The following is a 20879-nucleotide window of genomic DNA, read 5'->3' on the forward strand; positions in this document are numbered from 1 at the left end:
ACTTTCCATTAACACATGCTTGACCTTCTGGCACCCTACTACAACATTTTTGGGGATTACAGCAACACAAGGGGGCCACGTACAGAAATAAAAGTATTTCAGGATGCTATTAGTATACTATGCAAAAGTGACCTAACAGAGCAGAGTGGTGGGTGGGATTACGAGTGAGATTTTGGCAGGGAATGAGTGAATATTCATTTGCATTTACATATCACAGATTATTACTGTGGTACTCACCAGAGGATCGCTTTGACTTGCCCTGTGCTCTCCTGACATGAGCGTGACATCATTTATTTCTATGCAGCTCTCATTCTCAGGTCAGGAGAGCAGACGGTCAGTCCGAGGATTGCAATGCGATCCTCGTACGTACAGCAGTCTCACAGAATCAATGACAACAGAGCAGAGGGGTGGGAAGAAGAATAGGGATGAGGTAAATATTTATTTTCAATTTACACATGTTTGACCTGCTGGTGCACTACTATAACTTTTTCTGGGATGACAGCAACACAATGTGGTCATGGACAGAAATAAACGTATTTCAGGATACTATTAGTATACTACAGAAAAATGACCTAACAGATTCCCTTTAGCTACAAACTGCTTTCTGGAAAGAAAGAGACACATGCACAAAAGGTGATAAAGTCTAGGGAAAAGGGGGTAAGCATTGAGATGCATGCCCGCCTGATGTGGTTGTGCATGGCACAACACCCGTGTAAACCAGCAAACAATCAGTAGGTGCAAATAAACACTGTCACTTGTCCCAAAGGGGTGGAGATTATTAGCTGCTGGTAGAAAGTAGTTGTGTGTGGGTGCTAGTGTGAATGAAGACTGCTGCGCTAGGAACCTTCGGATGCCCAAAGTGGGCTACTACATGTAATAATAAATAAGGTGGATGAATTAATCTATGTATACAAATGGGTCAACTAAAAGTAGTAATATTTGCAGTAGTCATTAATAGGGTTTAGCGAAACGGGTCGTTCATTTTCAAAAGTCGCCGACTTTTGGCAAAGTCGGGTTTCATGAAACCCAATCCGACCCCTGTGCGGGGTCGGCCATGCGGTACGCGACTTTCGCGCCAAAGTCGCGTTTCAATGACGCGAAAAGCGCCATTTCTCAGCCAATGAAGGTGAACGCAGAGTGTGGGCAGCGTGATGACATAGGTCCTGGTCCCCACCATCTTAGAGAAGGGCATTGCAGTGATTGGCTTGATGTCTGCGGCATCACAGGGGCTATAAAGGGGCGTTCCCGCCGACCGCCATCTTACTGCTGCTGATCTGAGCTTAGGGAGAGGTAGCTGCCGCTTCGTCAGAAGCAGGGATAGCGTTAGGCAGGGTCCATTAACCACCAAACCGCTTGTTCTGTAGTGATTTCCACTGTCCAACACCACCTTCGGTGTGCAGGGACAGTGGAAGCTACATTTTTTTTTCTTTTTTTTTTTTTTCTCAGCGCTGTAGCTCATTGGGCTGCCCTAGAAGGCTCCCTGATAGCTGCATTGCTGTGTGTACGCCGCTGTGCAAACCAACTGCTTTTTTCAAAGCACAAATCCTCTTGTTCCTTCCTTTCTGCACAGCTATCTTTTTTGTTTGTCCACACTTTTTATTTAATTTGTGCATCAGTCCACTCCTTATTGCTGCCTGCCATACCTGGCTGAGATTACTGCAGGGAGATAGTAATTGTAGGACAGTCCCTGTTTTTTTTTTTGTGGGAGATTAAGATTGGCATTTCTGCTAGAGTGCCATCCCTGTGTGTGCCATCTCTCACTCAGTGGGCCATAGAAAGCCAATTTATTTTTTTGCTTGATTTGGGTTCTAAATTCTACCTGAAAAAATCACTAAATCAATCAGTGGGAGATAAATATTGGCCTCTGGGCTTGTGTGCCACTCCTGACTCCTGTGTGTGCCATCTCTCACTCAGTGGGCCATAGAAAGCCTATTTTTTTTTTAATTTGGTTTCTAAATTCTCCCTGAAAAAATCATTTTATTTTATTTTGTTTCTAAAGTCTCCCTGAAAAAAAAAAAATGGGAGATTAATATTGCCCTTTCTGCTTGTGTGCCAGTCTTGACTCCTGGGTGTGCCATCTCTCTCTGTCTCTCAAATAGTGGGCCATAGAAAGCCTATTTATTTTTTTGCTTGATTTGGGTTCTAAATTCTACCTGAAAAAAATCAATAAATCAATCAGTGGGAGATAAATATTGGCCTTTGGGCTTGTGTGCCACTCCTGACTCCTGTGTGTGCCATCTCTCACTCAGTGGGCCATAGAAAGCCTATTTTTTTTTTGGGGGGGGGGGTTTCTAAATTCTCCCTGAAAAAATCATTTTATTTTATTTGGTTTCTAAATTCTTCCTGAAAAAATCATTTTATTTTATTTTGTTTCTAAAGTCTCCCTGAAAAAAAAAAATGGGAGATTAATATTGCCCTTTCTGCTTGTGTGCCAGTCTTGACTCCTGGGTGTGCCATCTCTCTCTGTCTCTCAAATAGTGGGCCATAGAAAGCCTATTTATTTTTTTGCTTGATTTGGGTTCTAAATTCTACCTGAAAAAATCAATAAATCAATCAGTGGGAGATAAATATTGGCCTCTGGGCTTGTGTGCCACTCTTGACTCCTGTGTGTGCCATCTCTCACTCAGTGGGCCATAGAAAGCCTATTTTTTTTTTTTTTTTGGTTTCTAAATTCTCCCTGAAAAAATCATTTTATTTTATTTGGTTTCTAAATTCTTCCTGAAAAAATCATTTTATTTTATTTGGTTTCTAAATTCTTCCTGAAAAAATGTTTTATTTTATTTTGTTTCTAAAGTCTCCCTGAAAAAAAAAAAAAAAAAAAATCAGTGGGAGATTAATATTGACATTTGTGCTTGAGTGACAGTCCTGCGTGTGTGGCATCTCTGTGATTTTGTGCCACAGAAAACAGAGTGTGTAACATTGTGCCTGATTTTCCTTGTGGTCTCACCAACCTGTAAAGGGATATTGAAATCATACTGAAGTTATAGCTCACCGTGTAAGTTGTTTGACAGCAACAAATAAAGTTACTGTGGTTAAGTTTTTAAAACAATGAGGAAGTCTGGTGCAAGAGGTCGTGGCCGTGGGCGTTCATTGTCAGCTGGTAATGATGGTAGTGGTAGTGGAGCATCAGGTGGTCGTGGGAAAAAAATATTCCAGCTAAGTCTGGAGCTGTGGAGCCAGGTTCGTCGTCTGGCTACACAAGGCCTCGAACGCTCTCTTTTCTGGGAGTAGGAAAACCGCTTTTAAAGCCGGAGCAGCAACAGCAAGTTTTGGCTTACCTTGCAGACTCAGCCTCTAGCTCTTTTGCCTCCTATTCTGAAACTGGTAAATGTAAAAGCAGCGCGTCGTTTGTGGATGTTCACGGTCAGGGACAAGTCGCTTCCTTGTCCTCTTCAGCAAAAACAACAACAAGAGAGAAGGATGCAGCAGGCGACACAACGGGTTACTCCATGGAGCTCTTTGCACATACCGTCCCTGGCTTAGAAAGTGAAACAGTTAACAGGCCATGCCCATTAAAAGTAGATTCTGACATGGAGTGCACTGATGCACAGCCACAGCCAGACTACTATGCTGGTCCTTTGACTCAGACCACAACATTGCCCTCTCAGGGTACTGATCCACAATCAGACCCTGATGAGACTATGTTGCCCCGTCACGAACGCTATACCACCGACCGACACGGTGACACAGACGAAGTTGCACACAAGCTAGAAGAGGAGGTAATAGATGACCCAGTTGTTGACCCCGATCGGCAGCCATTGGGGGAACAGGGTGCAGGCAGCAGTAGTTCTGAAGCGGAGGTGGAGGAGGGGCCGCAGCAGGCATCAACATCGCAACAGGTTCCATCTGCCGGGCCCGTATCTGGCCCAAAACGCGTGGCAAAGCCAAAACCTGTTGGAGGACAGCGTGGCCATCCGGTTAAAGCTCAGTCTGCAATCCCTGAAAAAGGATCCGATGCTAGGAAGAGTGCAGTCTGGCATTTTTTTAAACAACATCCAATTGATCAGCGCAAAGTCATTTGTCATAAATGTTCAACTAGCTTAAGCAGAGGTCAGAATCTGAAAAGTCTCAATACAAGTTGCATGCATAGACATTTAACCACCATGCATTTTCAAGCCTGGACTAACTACCAAACGTCCCTTAAGGTTGTAGCACCCTTGGCCAATGAAGCTAGTCAGCAACGCAACATCCCTTCTGTCACTGTAAGGCCACCATTTTCCGCACCACCGGCAGTATCTGTGCAGGTTTCTTTGCCAGCCAAAAGAAGTCAGGGTCAGGGAATCACCAGTTTTGTAGGAGGAAATATTGCATCTAGGGCACCGGCGGAAACAATACCGTCTCCAACCGTCTCTCAGTCTGCCATGTCCACCGGCACACCCGCTAGTTCCACGATCTCCAGCTCTCCAGTCCAGCTCACCCTACATGAGACTCTGGTTAGAAAAAGGAAGTACTTATCCTCGCATCCGCGTACACAGGGTTTTAACGCCCACATAGCTAGAATAATCTCGTTAGAGATGATGCCCTACCGGTTAGTTGAAAGCGAAGCTTTCAAAGCCCTGATGGAGTACGCTGAACCACGCTACGAGCTACCCAGTCGACACTTTTTTTCCAGAAAAGCCATCCCAGCCCTGCACCAGCATGTTAAACAGTGCATCGTCCATGCACTCAGGCAATCTGTGAGTACAAAGGTGCACCTGACTACAGATGCATGGACCAGTAGGCATGGCAAGGGACGTTACGTGTCCAACACGGCACACTGGGTGAATGTGGTGGATGCAGGGTCCACAGGGGACAACAATTTCAGGACAGTTGTGCCTAGCCCACGGTCTAGGAAACAGTTGGCTGTAGGCGTTCGCACCCCCTCCTCCTCCTCCTCCTCGTCCTCCTGCAGAAGCGAGAGCTCTTCCATAGACGTCAGTCGCCCAACCACTCCATCGGCAGCAGACACTGTTGCACACCAGTTGTCCCATTATGGGCCAGCTACTGGCAAGCGTCAGGAGGCTGTATTGGCTATGAAGTGTTTGGGCGACAACAGACACACCGCGGAAGTTCTGTCCGAGTTCTTGCAGCAAGAAATGCAGTCGTGGCTGGGCATAGTAGGCAGGCAAGGTAGTGAGTGATAACGGAAGGAATTTCATGGCTGCCATCTCCCTTTCCCAACTAAAACACATTCCTTGCCTGGCTCACACCTTAAACCTGGTGGTGCAGTGCTTATTGAAAACTTATCCTGGGTTCTCCGACCTGCTCCTCAAAGTGCGTGGACTTTGCTCACATATCCGCCGTTCGCCTGTACACTCCAGCCGTATGCAGACCTATCAGCGGTCTTTGAACCTTCCCCAGCATCGCCTAATCATAGACGTTGCAACAAGGTGGAACTCAACACTGCACATGCTTCAGAGACTGTGCGAACAGAGGCGGGCTGTTATGTTTTTGTGGGAGGATACACATACACGGGCAGGCAGTAGGATGGCAGACATGGAGTTGTCAGGTGTGCAGTGGTCGAAGATACAAGACATGTGTCAAGTAGTGTTGAGCATTCCGATACCGCAAGTATCGGGTATCGGCCGATACTTGCGGTATAGGAATTCCGATACCGAGATCCGATACTTTTGTGGTATCGGGTATCGGTATCGGATACATAGAGATGTGTAAAATAAAGAATTAAAATAAAAAATATTGATATATTTACCTCTCCGGCGGCCCCTGGACTCAGCGCGGGTAACCGGCAGCCTTCGTTGTTCAAAATCAGCGCTTTTAGGACCTGAGAATCACGTCCCGGCTTCTGATTGGTCGCGGGCCGTCCATGTGACCGCCACGCGACCAATCACAAGCCGCGACGTCACCGCAAGCTATTAGCGTGCTCATTTTTGAAAAATGAGCGCGTTAATGACTTTCAAAGACGTAGCGGCTTGTGATTGGTCGCGGCCACGCGACCAATCACAAGCCGCGACGTCACCGCAAGCTATTAACGCGCTCATTTTTAAAAATGAGCGCGTTAATGACTTTCAAAGACGTAGCGGCTTGTGATTGGTCGCGTGGCCGCGACCAATCACAAGCCGCGACGTCACCGCAAGCTATTAACGCGCTCATTTTTAAAAATGAGCGCGTTAATGACTTTCAAAGACGTAGCGGCTTGTGATTGGTCGCGTGGCCGCGACCAATCACAAGCCGCGACGTCACCGCAAGCTATTAACGCGCTCATTTTTAAAAATGAGCGCGTTAATGACTTTCAAAGACGTAGCGGCTTGTGATTGGTCGCGTGGCCGCGACCAATCACAAGCTGCGACGTCACCGCAAGCTATTAACGCGCTCATTTTTAAAAATGAGCGCGTTAATGACTTTCAAAGACGTAGCGGCTTGTGATTGGTCGCGTGGCCGCGACCAATCACAAGCCGCGACGTCACCGCAAGCTATTAACGCGCTCATTTTTAAAAATGAGCGCGTTAATGACTTTCAAAGACGTAGCGGCTTGTGATTGGTCGCGTGGTCGCGACCAATCACAAGCCGCGACGTCACCGCAAGCTATTAACGCGCTCATTTTTAAAAATTTTTAAAAATGAGCGCGTTAATAGCTTGCGGTGACGTCGCGGCTTGTGATTGGTCGCGGCCACGCGACCAATCACAAGCCGCTACGTCTTTGAAAGTCATTAACGCGCTCATTTTTAAAAATGAGCGCGTTAATAGCATGCGGTGACGTCGCGGCTTGTGATTGGTCGCGGCCACGCGACCAATCACAAGCCGCTACGTCTTTGAAAGTCATTAACGCGCTCATTTTTAAAAATGAGCGCGTTAATAGATTGCGGTGACGTCGCGGCTTGTGATTGGTCGCGTGGCCGCGACCAATCACAAGCCGCTACGTCTTTGAAAGTCATTAACGCGCTCATTTTTCAAAAATGAGCGCGCTAATAGCTTGCGGTGACGTCGCGGCTTGTGATTGGTCGCGTGGCGGTCACATGGGCGGCCCGCGACCAATCAGAAGCCGGGACGTGATTCTCAGGTCCTAAAAGCGCTGATTTTGAACAAAGAAGCCTGCCGGTTACCCGCGCTGAGTTCAGGGGCCGCCGGAGAGGTAAATATATCAATATTTTTTATTTTAATTCTTTATTTTACACATCCCTATGGATCCCAGGGCCTGAAGGAGAGTTTCCTCTCCTTCAGACCCTGGGAACCATGAGAATACCTTCCGATACTTGATGTCCCATTGACTTGTATTGGTATCGGATATCGGTATCGGCGATATCCGATATTTTTCGGGTATCGGCCGATACTATCCGATACCGATACTTTCAAGTATCGGACGGTATCGTTCAACACTAGTGTCAAGTCCTTCAGTGTTTTGAGGAATGCACACGGCTGGTTAGTGCAGACAACGCCATAATAAGCATGAGCATCCCCCTAATGTGTCTGCTGATGCAAAGTTTGACGCACATAAAGGATCAGGCGTCTGCACCAGAGGAAGAGGAAAGCCTTGATGACAGTCAGCCATTGTCTGGTCAGGGCAGTGTACAGGACGAGGTAGCGGGCGAAGAGGAGGTGGAGGACGAGGAGGATGATGGGGATGAGTATATTTTTAATGAGGAAGCTTTCCCGGGGGCACTGGAAATTGGTTGCGTGGCAAGGCCGGGTTCTGGTTTTTTGAGGGACACAAGTGACGTAGATTTGCCTGAAACTGCCCCTCAACCAATCACAACCGCAGATTTGACAACTGGAACTTTGGCCCACATGGCGGATTATGCCTTACGTATCCTCAAAAGGGACACACGCATTACTAAAATGATGAACAATGACGATTACTGGTTGGCCTGCCTCCTTGATCCTCGCTATAAAGGCAAATTGCAAAATATTATGCCACATGAGAATTTGGAACTAATATTAGCAACCAAACAATCAACTCTTGTTGACCGTTTGCTTCAGGCATTCCCAGCACACAGCGCCCGTGATCGTTCTCACACAAGCTCCAGGGGGCAGCAGACCAGGAGTCTTAGGGGTGCACACATCAGAAGTGGTGTTGGACAGAGGGGTTTTCTGACCAGGTTGTGGAGTGATTTTGCTATGACCACAGACAGGACAGGTACTGCTGCATCAATTGAAAGTGACAGGAGACAACATTTGTCCAGTATGGTTACAAACTATTTTCCATCCCTTATCGATGTTCTCCCTCAACCGTCATTCCCATTTGATTACTGGGCATCAAAATTAGACACCTGGCCAGAATTGGCAGAATATGCATTGCAGGAGCTTGCTTGCCCGGCAGCTAGTGTCCTATCAGAAAGAGTATTCAGTGCTGCAGGTTCAATATTAACCAAAAAAAGGACTCGTCTGGCTACCCAAAATGTTGATGATCTAACATTCATTAAAATGAACCACAACTGGATTTCGAATTCTTTTGCCCCACCTTGCCCGGCCGACACCTAGCTTTCCTATGAAAAGCTCTTGCCTGTAGACTACTGTGAATTACTTTTCTAACGTCTAATTTGCTGCAGCTGATTGTCCAGCATACGACATGTTTACACCTCCCTAAATGGCCAAACTCCCCACACGGGGCCGTGGTATCGCGACTTGGCGCAAGCACCCGTGAGAGTGCTGTTTGTCTGAAGAGGTGGGTGTGCCCGCTTTTGGTCAACAGCACTGCCACTGGGTCCCTCATAGTACAATAAACTGTCTCTGGCGGTGGTGGTGCGCACCCAACGTCAGACACACTGTTGTAACATGAGGGGCCCTGGGCCTGTACCGCCGGCCACAAGAGAGTTCACCCACCACTAGGTCAAACATTGCTCTACCACTTCCACAGTTATCTCTCACACTTCCACCAATGTTTAGTCTATGCTCTGACATCCTTCCATTCCTGCCACTGACAATACCATTGTGTTGACATGTATGATGGTACTTAACATAGTCAGGGGCAGTGTCTTCTATTTACCACAGTAAATACTTTGCGCTAAATGAGTAGGTCTGAAACTACGCAGAGGATCCCACCCCTGTACCTAATGATTGCACCCTTTAGTGTTTTCGTTTTGTTTTAATGTGAAACATTCACATTTATTTATTGTTTTGGACTACTAACTGGCAGACACTCATTACAATCGGCCTCCGCTGACCAGACCACTGCTGCCCGTGTACCCCTGGAACCAATTATAAAGTGCCTACAGCCTGCCAAATTTTATTATGTTAGGCCTTTGAAGCCTGTCTGCGGTCCCTCCTTCCACTAGGCCTCCACTGACCAGACCACTGCTGCCCGTGTACCCCTGGAACCAATTTTAAATTGCCTACAGCCAGCCCAATTTTATTATGTTAGGCCTTCGAAGCCTGTCTGCGGCCCGTTCTTTCTACTACTACTACACTGACCAGTCTACTGCTGCCTGTGTACCCCTGGAACCTATTTAAAAGTGCCTACAGCCCAATATTTTTTTATGTTAGGCCTTCGAAGCCTGTCTGCGGTCCCTCCTTCCAATAGGATTCCACTGACCCGACCACTGCTGCCCGTGTACCCCTGGAACCAATTATAAAGTGCCTACAGCCTGTCCAATTTTATTATGTTAGGCCATCGAAGCCTGTCTGCGGTCCCTCCTTCCACTAGGCCTCCACTGACCAGACCACTGCTGCCCGTGTACCCCTGGAACCAATCATAAAGTGCCTACAGCCTGTCCAATTTTATTAAGTTAGGCCTTCGAAGCCTGTCTGCGGTCCCTTCTTCCACTAGGCCTCCACTGACCAGACCACTGCTGCCCATGTACCCCTGGAACCAATCATAAAGTGCCTACAGCCTGTCCAATTTTATTATGTTAGGCCTTCGAAGCCTGTCTGTGGTCCCTCCTTCCACTAGGCCTCCAATGACCAGACCACTGCTGCCCGTGTACCCCTGGAACCAATTATAAAGTGCCTACAGCCTGTCCAATTTTAATATGTTAGGCCTTTGAAGCCTGTCTGCGGTCCCTCCTTCCACTAGGCCTCCACTGACCAGACCACTGCTGCCCGTGTACCCCTGGAACCAATTTTAAATTGCCTACAGCCAGCCCAATTTTATTATGTTAGGCCTTCGAAGCCTGTCTGCGGCCCGTTCTTTCTACTACTACTACACTGACCAGTCTACTGCTGCCTGTGTACCCCTGGAACCTATTTAAAAGTGCCTACAGCCCAATATTTTTTGTGTTAGGCCTTCGAAGCCTGTCTGCGGTCCCTCCTTCCAATAGGCCTCCACTGACCCGACCACTGCTGCCCGTGTACCCCTGGAACCAATTATAAAGTGCCTACAGCCTGTCCAATTTTATTATGTTAGGCCATCGAAGCCTGTCTGCGGTCCCTCCTTCCACTAGGCCTCCACTGACCAGACCACTGCTGCCCGTGTACCCCTGGAACCAATTATAAAGTGCCTACAGCCTGTCCAATTTTATTATGTTAGGCCTTCGAAGCCTGTCTGCGGCCTCTCCTTCCACTAGGCCTCCACTGACCAGACCACTGCTGCCCGTGTACCCCTGGAACCAATTATAAAGTGCCTACAGCCTGTCGAATTTTATTATGTTAGGCCTTCGAAGCCTGTCTGCGGTCCCTCCTTCCACTAGGCCTCCACTGACCAGACCACTGCTGCCAGTGTACCCCTGGAATCAATTATAAAGTGCCTACAGCCTGTCCAATTTTATTATGTTAGGCCTTTGAAGCCTGTCTGCGGTCCCTCCTTCCACTAGGCCTCCACTGACCAGACCACTGCTGCCCGTGTACCCCTGGAACCAATTATAAAGTGCCTACAGCCAGCCCAATTTTATTATGTTAGGCCTTCGAAGCCTGTCTGCGGCCCGTTCTTTCTACTACTACTACACTGACCAGTCTACTGCTGCCTGTGTACCCCTGGAACCTATTTAAAAGTGCCTACAGCCCAATATTTTTTTATGTTAGGCCTTCGAAGCCTGTCTGCGGTCCCTCCTTCCACTAGGCCTCCACTGACCAGACCACTGCTGCCCGTGTACCCCTGGAACTAATTATAAAGTGCCTACAGCCTGTCCAATTTTATTATGTTAGGCCTTCGAAGCCTGTCTGCGGTCCATCCTTCCACTAGGCCTCCACTGACCAGACCACTGCTGCCCGTGTACCCCTGGAACCAATTTTAAATTGCCTACAGCCAGCCCAATTTTATTATGTTAGGCCTTCGAAGCCTGTCTGCCGCCCGTTCTTTCTACTACTACTACTCTGACCAGTCTACTGCTGCCTGTGTACCCCTGGAACCTATTTAAAAGTGCCTACAGCCCAATATTTTTTTATGTTAAGCCTTCGAAGCCTGTCTGCGGCCCATTCTTTCTACTACTACTACACTGACCAGTCTACTGCTGCCTGTGTACCCCTGGAACCAATGTTAAAGTGCCTACAGTCCAATATTTTTTTATGTTAGGCCTTCGAAGCCTGTCTGCGGCCCGTTCTTTCTACTACTCCTACACTGACCAGACCACTGCTGCCCGTGTACCCCTGGAACCAATGTTAAAGTGCCTACAGCCCAATATCTTTTCATGTTAGGCCTTCGAAGCCTGTCTGCGGCCCGTTCTTTCTACTACTCCTCCACTGACCAGACCACAGCTGCCCGTGTACCCCTGGAACCTAATTTTAATTGCATAGAGCATCCTTTTTTTAATAGTAGGCGTACAAAGTCTGTCTGCGGTCCACTATTGAAATTGTCCTCCACTGCCCAGAGCAATGCTGCCTGTGTACCCCTGTAACCATTTTTAAGCTGCAGTGAGCCACATTTTTGGTTTAAGGCCTACTACCTGTGTCTGTCTGCGCCACTCAATACAGCTGTGTTCCTTTGAAAAAAGCTGAGCGTCAATAGTCTCGTTTTCAGCCTCTAGGAATTTTAAAACTGCATTGGGGCTACAACTTTGGTAGGGCCTACTAACGGTGTCTGCCGCCACAAGGTGTGCCCCAGGTTTCATCCACATTGCTTCGATCTTCCTACTCTCGTTTAGTAGTTGTTGGAAACTACACTGCATTAGGCCTACACATTTGGTATGGGGTGTAGAGACGGTGTGTTCCACTCCAAGGTGTTCCCCAGGTTTCCTCTCCATTGCTTCAATCTTAATGCTCTCGTTTAGTAGTTGTTGGAAACTACACTGCATTAGGCCTACACATTTGGTATGGGGTGTAGAGACGGTGTGTTCCACTCCAAGGTGTTCCCCAGGTTTCCTCTCCATTGCTTCAATCTTAATGCTCTCGTTTAGTAGTTGTTGGAAACTACACTGCATTAGGCCTACACATTTGGTATGGGGCGTAGAGATGGTGTGTTCCACTCCAAGGTGTTCCCCAGGTTTCCTCTCCATTGCTTCAATCTTAATGCTCTCGTTTAGTAGTTGTTGGAAACTACACTGCATTAGGCCTACAAATTGGGTATGGGGTGTAGAGAGACGGTGTGTTCAACTCCAAGGTGTTCCCCAGGTTTCCTCTCCATTGCTTCAATCTTAATGCTCTCGTTTAGTAGTTGTTGGAAACTACACTGCATTAGGCCTACACATTTGGTATGGGGTGTAGAGACGGTGTGTTCCACTCCAAGGTGTTCCCCAGGTTTCCTCTCCATTGCTTCAATCTTAATGCTCTCGTTTAGTAGTTGTTGGAAACTACACTGCATTAGGCCTACAAATTGGGTATGTGGTGTAGAGAGACGGTGTGTTCAACTCCAAGGTGTTCCCCAGGTTTCCTCTCCATTGCTTCAATCTTAATGCTCTCGTTTAGTAGTTGTTGGAAACTACACTGCATTAGGCCTACAAATTGAGTATGGGTTGTAGAGAGACGGTGTGTTCAACTCCAAGGTGTTCCCCAGGTTTCCTCTCCATTGCTTCAATGTTAATGCTCTCGTTTAGTAGTTGTTGGAAACTACACTGCATTAGGCCTACACATTAGGTATGGGGTGTAGAGACGGTGTGTTCCACTCCAAGGTGTTCCCCAGGTTTCCTCTCCATTGCTTCAATCTTAATGCTCTCGTTTAGTAGTTGTTGGAAACTACACTGCATTAGGCCTACAAATTGGGTATGGGGTGTAGAGAGACGGTGTGTTCAACTCCAAGGTGTTCCCCAGGTTTCCTCTCCATTGCTTCAATCTTAATGCTCTCATTTAGTAGTTGTTGGAAACTACACTGCATTAGGCCTACACATTTGGTATGGGGTGTAGAGACGGTGTGTTCCACTCCAAGGTGTTCCCCAGGTTTCCTCTCCATTGCTTCAATCTTAATGCTCTCGTTTAGTAGTTGTTGGAAACTACACTGCATTAGGCCTACAAATTGGGTATGGGGTGTAGAGAGACGGTGTGTTCAACTCCAAGGTGTTCCCCAGGTTTCCTCTCCATTGCTTCAATCTTAATGCTCTCGTTTAGTAGTTGTTGGAAACTACACTGCATTAGGCCTACAAATTGGGTATGGGGTGTAGAGAGACGGTGTGTTCAACTCCAAGGTGTTCCCCAGGTTTCCTCTCCATTGCTTCAATCTTAATGCCCTCGTTTAGTAGTTGTTGAAAACTACACTGCATTAGGCCTACACATTTGGTATGGGGTGTAGAGACGGTGTGTTCCACTCCAATCTGTTCCCCAGGTTTCCTCTCCATTGCTTCAATCTTAATGCTCTCGTTTAGTAGTTGTTGGAAACTACACTGCATTAGGCCTACAAATTGGGTATGGGGTGTAGAGAGACGGTGTGTTACACTCCAAGGTGTTCCCCAGGTTTCGTCCACATTGCTTTGATCTTCCTACTCTCGTTTAGTAGTTGGTGAAAACTACACTGCATAAGGCCTACAAATTGGGTATGGGGTGTAGAGAGACGGTGTGTTCAACTCCAAGGTGTTCCCCAGGTTTCCTCTCCATTGCTTCAATCTTAATGCTCTCGTTTAGTAGTTGTTGGAAACTACACTGCATTAGGCCTACACATTTGGTATGGGGTGTAGAGACGGTGTGTTCCACTCCAAGGTGTTCCCCAGGTTTCCTCTCCATTGCTTCAATCTTAATGTTCTCGTTTAGTAGTTGTTGGAAACTACACTGCATTAGGCCTACAAATTGGGTATGGGGTGTAGAGAGACGGTGTGTTACACTCCAAGATGTTCCCCAGGTTTCGTCCACATTGCTTCGATCTTCCTACTCTCGTTTAGTAGTTGGTGAAAACTACACTGCATAAGGCCTACAAATTGGGTATGGGGTGTAGAGAGACGGTGTGTTCCACTCCAAGGTGTTCCCCAGGTTTCCTCTCCATTGCTTCAATCTTAATGCTCTCGTTTAGTAGTTGTTGGAAACTACACTGCATTAGGCCTACAAATTGGGCATGGGGTTTAGAGAGACGGTGTGTTGCACTCCAAGGTGTTCCCCAGGTTTCGTCCACATTGCTTCGATCTTCCTACTCTCGTTTAGTAGTTGGTGAAAACTACACTGAATTAGGCTTACACATTTGGTATGGGGTATAGAGACGGTGTGTTCCACTCCAAGGTGTTCTCCAGCTTGCCTTTCCTGAGCTTCTATCTTCAGGCTCTTGTTAAATAGTTGTTAAATGGAACAACTGCGTTTGGCGTACTAGTTGGTTTGGGGCCTACTAACAGTGTCTGCCGCTCCTTGCTGTTCTCCTGGTTTCCTGTCCTGAAATTCCATTTTCAGGCTCTCGTTAAGTAGTTGTTAATGTTAGACTGCATTTGGCCTACTAGTTGGGTTGGGGCCTACTATCGGTGTCTGCCACTCCTTGCTGTTCTCCTCCACTGAACAAAGCTGTGCCGCCTGTTTACTACGGTTGCCAATTTTGAACTGCATTTCGACTACTTACTGATTTGGGCCTACTCTCTGTGTCAGCCTCTCATTCCAGTTGTCCTCCACTGCAATGCCCCCTGGTTAGTCCTGTGTTACCAATTTTGAACTGCATTTAGCCCACTTTATTCTTTGGGCCTATATCTGTGTTTCCTCCTCATCCTGCCCATTGCCCAGCCAGTGATAGATGAGTCTGCTGGTACATTGACCCATAACGCAACATTCCCCGTGCACGCTACACAATAAGATTCTGACCCTGCTGAAAGTCAGGTTCCTCTTCCCGCATACCATACCACCTTACACGGGGACAAAGAGGAAGGTGCAGATGAAAGTGCAGGTTCCTTCATCAGGTGGGGGGAGGAATACTAGTTGGCGACGTCACTGGCACAGGGCCTCTCATAGTATGCAAAAGTGTTGCTGCCGGTGGGAGGCGCCCCTGCCGTGCAAACACACCGCTGTACTTTGAGGGGCCCTGTGCCAGTGCCAATGCCAACGAGTGGGCCCCCCCTGCTTGCTCAGGATCACATCACTTGCAAAGTTGAAATACTTACCTCTCCCTGCTCCACTGCCGTGACGTGGTCCAGATTTCCTGGGCCCACTAATTACTTGAACCAGCCCTACCCCCCACATCTTTAGCCAAATGACCCCCAATTTCAAATGCCTTCCAATTATTATAAGGTAAATTACGATTGACAAGCTTCTGTAACAAGAATGGATGTTTTTGCCATTAAAATGGGCAGTGTAGGTGTTTTCCTGGCCTCCACTCACTGCCGACTATGCTCCCCCATTGACTTGCATTGGGTTTCGTGTTTCGGTCGATACCCGACTTTTCGCGATAATCGGCCGATTCCACTTGACTCGACTTCTAAGATAGTCGGGTTTCGCGAAACACAGCTCGACTCTAAAAAGGTCAAGGTCGCTCAACCCTAGTCATTAATAAAACTAATATAAATATTACTAATTTTAGTCCATCCGTTCTTATATATTCACAATAAAGAATCAGCTTCTGCTGTCCTGTCTGCTGGTAAAAAGCGCATTTCTACTGCACATGGAGCTGAGGAGTAAAGATGCGGGTGACGAGTAAATGACTGAGCTGCTGAGTACAATCTCTGGTTCTGAGCACATGGATGTGGTCAAAGTTCAGAGCTTGTAGTCCACTGGCAGGATAGAAGGGAAAAGTCAGAGTTTGTCTGTGGTTGGAGAAAAATACTCTCCCATGATGCTACACTTGTTATTGGGCTTAATTGGAGGATTAACGAAGGTGGGAAGTTGCACTGAATTTCTTGGTTACAAATAATATAGATTTAGGGGGCACCACAGACAAATCTAACAGGGATCCACGCCGACCTATACAATGTTATACTGTTGCTAAAACAAGTAAAGGAATACCCCTGACGAAGCCACTGAAGGTGGCGACACGCGTTGGGCATCTGCTCCACCTTAGCTCCACTCTTTATGGGTATTTCTAACTAACGCCGCCATTCCACGTTATTGATTATGGATGGCTTGTCCAGCTTGTGCCTCTAACTTGGTTGTGCTTATTTTGGGCTTGATACATGGCTCACTCTCCTTAAACCTTTTATCTTTTCCCATGGATTTTGTGACTCACACAGTTTGCTGCCATTTAAGCTTATATTTCTTTAATAATTAGGACATTTCAGTGAGTCACACTGCCTCTTGTTAATATGGTTATATTCAGATTCATGTGATTTGTATCTATTGTTTCCATCCTATGCATGTCATGTTTCTTTGCTTTGTTTAATATTTTTCTGCCAAGATATTTCTTTAAGAATGGTATATATAGTCAGAGGTGGTGAGCGGGCAACTTAAATCTTAGATATGCTGTTTATATAGGTAGCACATTAGTATGCACAGAGTATACATATTTTTGGAGTGTAGCTTAAGGTGATTGGTTCTATTATGAGCCTCCGGAAAATAGATGTCATGTTACTTGTGTGACTAATTTTAGTGTTTTTAATGTTTTTTTGCTTGTTTTCTAGTGTGTTGAATTAAACAATAACAATGTTTCAATTTTCCTTTCCTTGTTTTTGCAACAGAATTTCTTGGTTACGCCCCGCGTGCGCCAAGCACTTCATTAGAATATTTGAATACTGAAGTATTTCTGGAAAGTGTTTCATTATCCAATCATGGACTAAAACGAGTCAATTTGATCATGATATTCTATTGAAAGACTGTTATGTAATTAGTTTCCAATGTGTTCATGATTTAGTTGCACCATGTTTTGGCTATAGAAATACAACATTGTCTCCTTTGTTTTCCTTTAGTCAGTGTCAATAATTTGTAAGTGATAAATGATTTATGAAAAGTTGTATGAAATGAATTTTTGATGCTGACTGCTTGTCACCAATTTTATTAATATTTCTTTATTATTTTAAATTAACATTTAAAAGGAACCTGTCAACTGATACATGCTGTCGGAACTATAAGCAGGATGAATTATTGACTTGCTTCATTAGTGCTGTCATGTTTCACTCTAAAGACCTTAGTTGAAACAAGGGTCGGGAGTGATACAATTAGGGTGACTAGTACTGGAGGCAGGTCCCTGGTGGTTTTGGCCTCATCCCCCTTCTTTTGAGTGACAGACGTCTCTCAATACACATACACAGGGAAAGTAAGAGGGCCTGACTTATTAAACTTTTTACGACAAAATTATCTCCTCATCAAGAGCGATGTGAACAATGCCGGTCTTGTTGAATCTGACCCATAAATTCAGCAGAGGGAAAGATACATAGCTTCAAAAAAAGGAGCAGGTCACTGATTCATGCTGCCCATGGTTTTGGCAATAGTAATCAGCTGACAGGTTCAATTAATAATCAAGTAAAATTGGTCATTACCAATATTATACATGTAACTAATACAGAGCAATAGAACTGTACTTTGTCTTCTTACAAACACATTTGTTGCAGCTCTCTCACAGCTCTGCTGTATTGCAACACTAATGGAACACTTACAGGGGGATCTGGGTTTTCCGTCACTTGGGCAGTAATTCAATGTATCGCACCCTGCCACTCCTATACACAGCTTAATCTATCTGAGTAGGTGTCATGTGACCGTTTATATGTGATTTGAATATTTACAGTCACGTGCCGACCTGCTGCTCTTCCTAATTCTCTCAATGTTCAGTGAATACTACATGGTCATCGAGATAAGCAAGACGATAAGCAGAGCCAAATCCTGACAGTGAGTATATTACATGGGATTTGGCAAGGTACAGTGCTAAATTTCATAGGTAAAGGGGTTGTCCAGGTTTCTGATGAAAATCTGCAATCTATGTGATTGCAGACTTCTGAATCCTCATAGCACACACACCGCATGCTGTCAAGATTTTCCAATGCAAGCAGCAAAAGCTGGTGGTCATGTGATTGTAGGTATGTGATGTTTATACTTCCGGGATTATTCTGACAAGAAGTGCTCAGCCTCACTCAATATAAGTGAATTGCGCGAAGCAGCTCATATCTAGTCAACACTTGACCACATGTATGCAAATCAGATGCTTGCAGTCACATTATCACATTATTGGAAGAAGCATCTGCGAAACGGCGCTCGTCGGGCGGTGGGGCGAGCTTCGCCAGTTCATTACATTTCGTGCACAGATTTCCTGCACTTTATTCCAGCTTCAATAGCAGGTAGCATACTATATGAATTGTACCATATGAACTATACCTCCTTCTTTTGGACTGTGTCTTTTCCACTCCCTCCCTTGGTGAAGGCAGTATTGTTTAGTAGGGTTGAGCGACTTTTCTTTTTATAGGATCGGGTCGGGTTTCACGAAACCTGACTTTTTCAAAAGTCGGGTCGAGTGAAATCGGCCGATCCTATAGAAAAGTCGGGGTCGGGGTCGGCCGAAACACGAAACCCAATGCAGTGCTTTGGGTTTCTAATGGTTCCCAGGGTCTGAAGGAGAGGAAACTCTCCTTCAGGCCCTGGGATCCATATTTAAGTGTAAAATAATGAATCAAAATAAAAAATATTGATATACTTACCCTCGGACGCGCCGTGGTTCTCACCGGCAGCCTTTTTTCCTAAGAATAAGCGCCTGAAGGACCTTCGATGATGTCGCGGCTTGTGATTGGTCGCGTGAGCGGTCACATGGGCGTCATGCGACCAATCACAAGCCGCGACGTCATCTAAGGTCCTTCAGGTGCTGATTCTTAGGAAGGAAGGCTGCGGGTTAGAACAAGGGCGCGTCCGAGGGTGATTATATACCTATTAGGAATATACTCACCCTCGGACGCGCCCTCGGACGCTTCCTTCCTAAGAATTAGTGCCTGAATGACCTTAGACGTCGCGGCTTGTGAATGGTCGCGTGACCGCCCATGTGACCGCTCACGTGACCAATCACAAGCCGCAACGTCAACGAAGGCCCTTCAGGCGCTCATTCTTAGGAAGGAAGGCTGCCGGTGAGAACCAGGGAGCGTCCGAGGGTGAGTATATCAATATTTTTTTATTTTTATTCTTTATTTTACACTTAAATATGAATTCCGATACCGATTCCTGATATCTTAAACATATCGGAACTCGGTATCGGAATTCCGATTCCAGATCAGAAGATCGCCGACCTCATGGCCGACCCCACACAGGGGTCAGGTCGGGTTTCATGAAACCCGACTTTGCCAAAAGTCGGCGACTTCTGAATCTGGCCGACCCGTTTCGCTCAACCCTATTGTTTATTGTTGCAATCACTTCCCAGCATTAAATAGCAAGGTATTTGCATTGCTGGATACATACCTGCTGGCCTTTTTCCTAAGGGAGCCTAGAAATCCTTGACACTTTGATCCCAATTAACCTGTTTTCCCCTTTTGTAGCATTTTTAACTGTGCACCTTATGTATTGGTATACCTATTAATGACTATAATGCAGTCAAAATTATCCATGTGTATTTATTAATACTAGCTAACCTCCCCCTTTGATTGGAGGTCCCCTTTATGTCTATTTTTATTATTACCCAATTTTTAATTATTTATCAATAAAAATTCACAATTTTAATTGTATTTCCTTCTTCACTTTTTTTTCTCTTATGGCACCATATCATAATTGATTATGTTGTAAAATGTATCATTGAAGTGACATAGCCATCACTAAATAGGGCTATGGGAATAAGAACTATTTAGGGAAGAAGCCGGCAGCTGGTATTCTATCTGTAATGGAGTGGCAAGTGCAGTCACCAGATCTCAACCCTATTGAGCTGTTGTGGGAGCAGCTTGACCGTATGGTACGCAAAAAGTGCCCATCAAGCCAAACCAACTTATGGGAGGGGCTTCTGGAAGCATGGGATGAAATTTCTCCAGATTACCTCAGAAAATTAACTGCTAGAATGCCAAAGGTCTGCAATGCTGTAATTGCTGCAAAGGGAGCATTCTTTGGTGAAAGCAAAGTGTGAAGGAGAAGATTATTATTTCAAATAAAAAAACTTTTTTTCGAACCTTGTCAATGTCTGGAATAGATTTTCAATTCATTTGTTATGTCAACTCATTTGATTAATAAAAGTTTAAGTTTTCATGGAAAACACAAAATTGTCTGGGTGACCCTGAACTTTTGAACGGTAGTGTAGGTTCAGTTTTGCAAGATGCAATGTAAAATTCTGAAAGTTTCTCAACAATAGCCTGCAATCGGTTATCTTCTAATGTTTCCTGCTGTTCACAATATTGCTAATTTGTGAAATGTTATCAAGGAGGAAATTGTAAGTTAGTCACCTATATTTAGACTATGTTCACATGTTGCATTTTTTCAGCTTTTTTATGCAAATTTTCAGCTGTGTTTTACAGTACAGTACAGCCTTGTTATGCATTTATGCATTAAATTTTATCAGCTTGCACAAAAGACAAATGTACCATGTGTGAGGCAGTGACCCCTGTTACAGCTAGGGGGCGCGTTTGTGCTCAGCAGAATGCACATAGAGGCGAATGAAGGCCATAGGTGAGCATGGCAGTCGTAGGTATAGCTGTGATTGCAATGTGAGGCAGTGACTCATGTCACAGCTAGGGATCGCTGTGTCTTCTCCCCAGGTTGTGCATGCAGGCAGATGAAGTCCATAGGTGTGCATGGAAGTCATGGATTTCTGATACGGGTTTTCCATGTGGCTTAAGGCCACAGGCTTGTGTGTGTTAAAA

The 20879-nt window shown here is 45.8% G+C and overlaps 1 protein-coding gene and 1 non-coding gene across 2 annotated transcripts in view; one reads left to right on the plus strand and one right to left on the minus strand.

The window, feature by feature from the left end:
- GRIN3A (glutamate ionotropic receptor NMDA type subunit 3A) overlaps positions 1-20879 on the plus strand; it is a 930574-nt gene that overhangs the window by 574209 nt on the left and 335486 nt on the right. The gene's annotated exons all lie outside the window — the stretch shown is intronic.
- On the minus strand, positions 6478-6630 carry LOC138660533 (small nucleolar RNA snR70). Its single transcript, XR_011317920.1, has one exon. It is a non-coding gene; the product is annotated as a small nucleolar RNA snR70 (small nucleolar RNA).

Source organism: Ranitomeya imitator, chromosome 1 (genome assembly GCF_032444005.1).
Source record: "Ranitomeya imitator isolate aRanImi1 chromosome 1, aRanImi1.pri, whole genome shotgun sequence".
Classification (NCBI taxonomy): domain Eukaryota; kingdom Metazoa; phylum Chordata; class Amphibia; order Anura; family Dendrobatidae; genus Ranitomeya; species Ranitomeya imitator.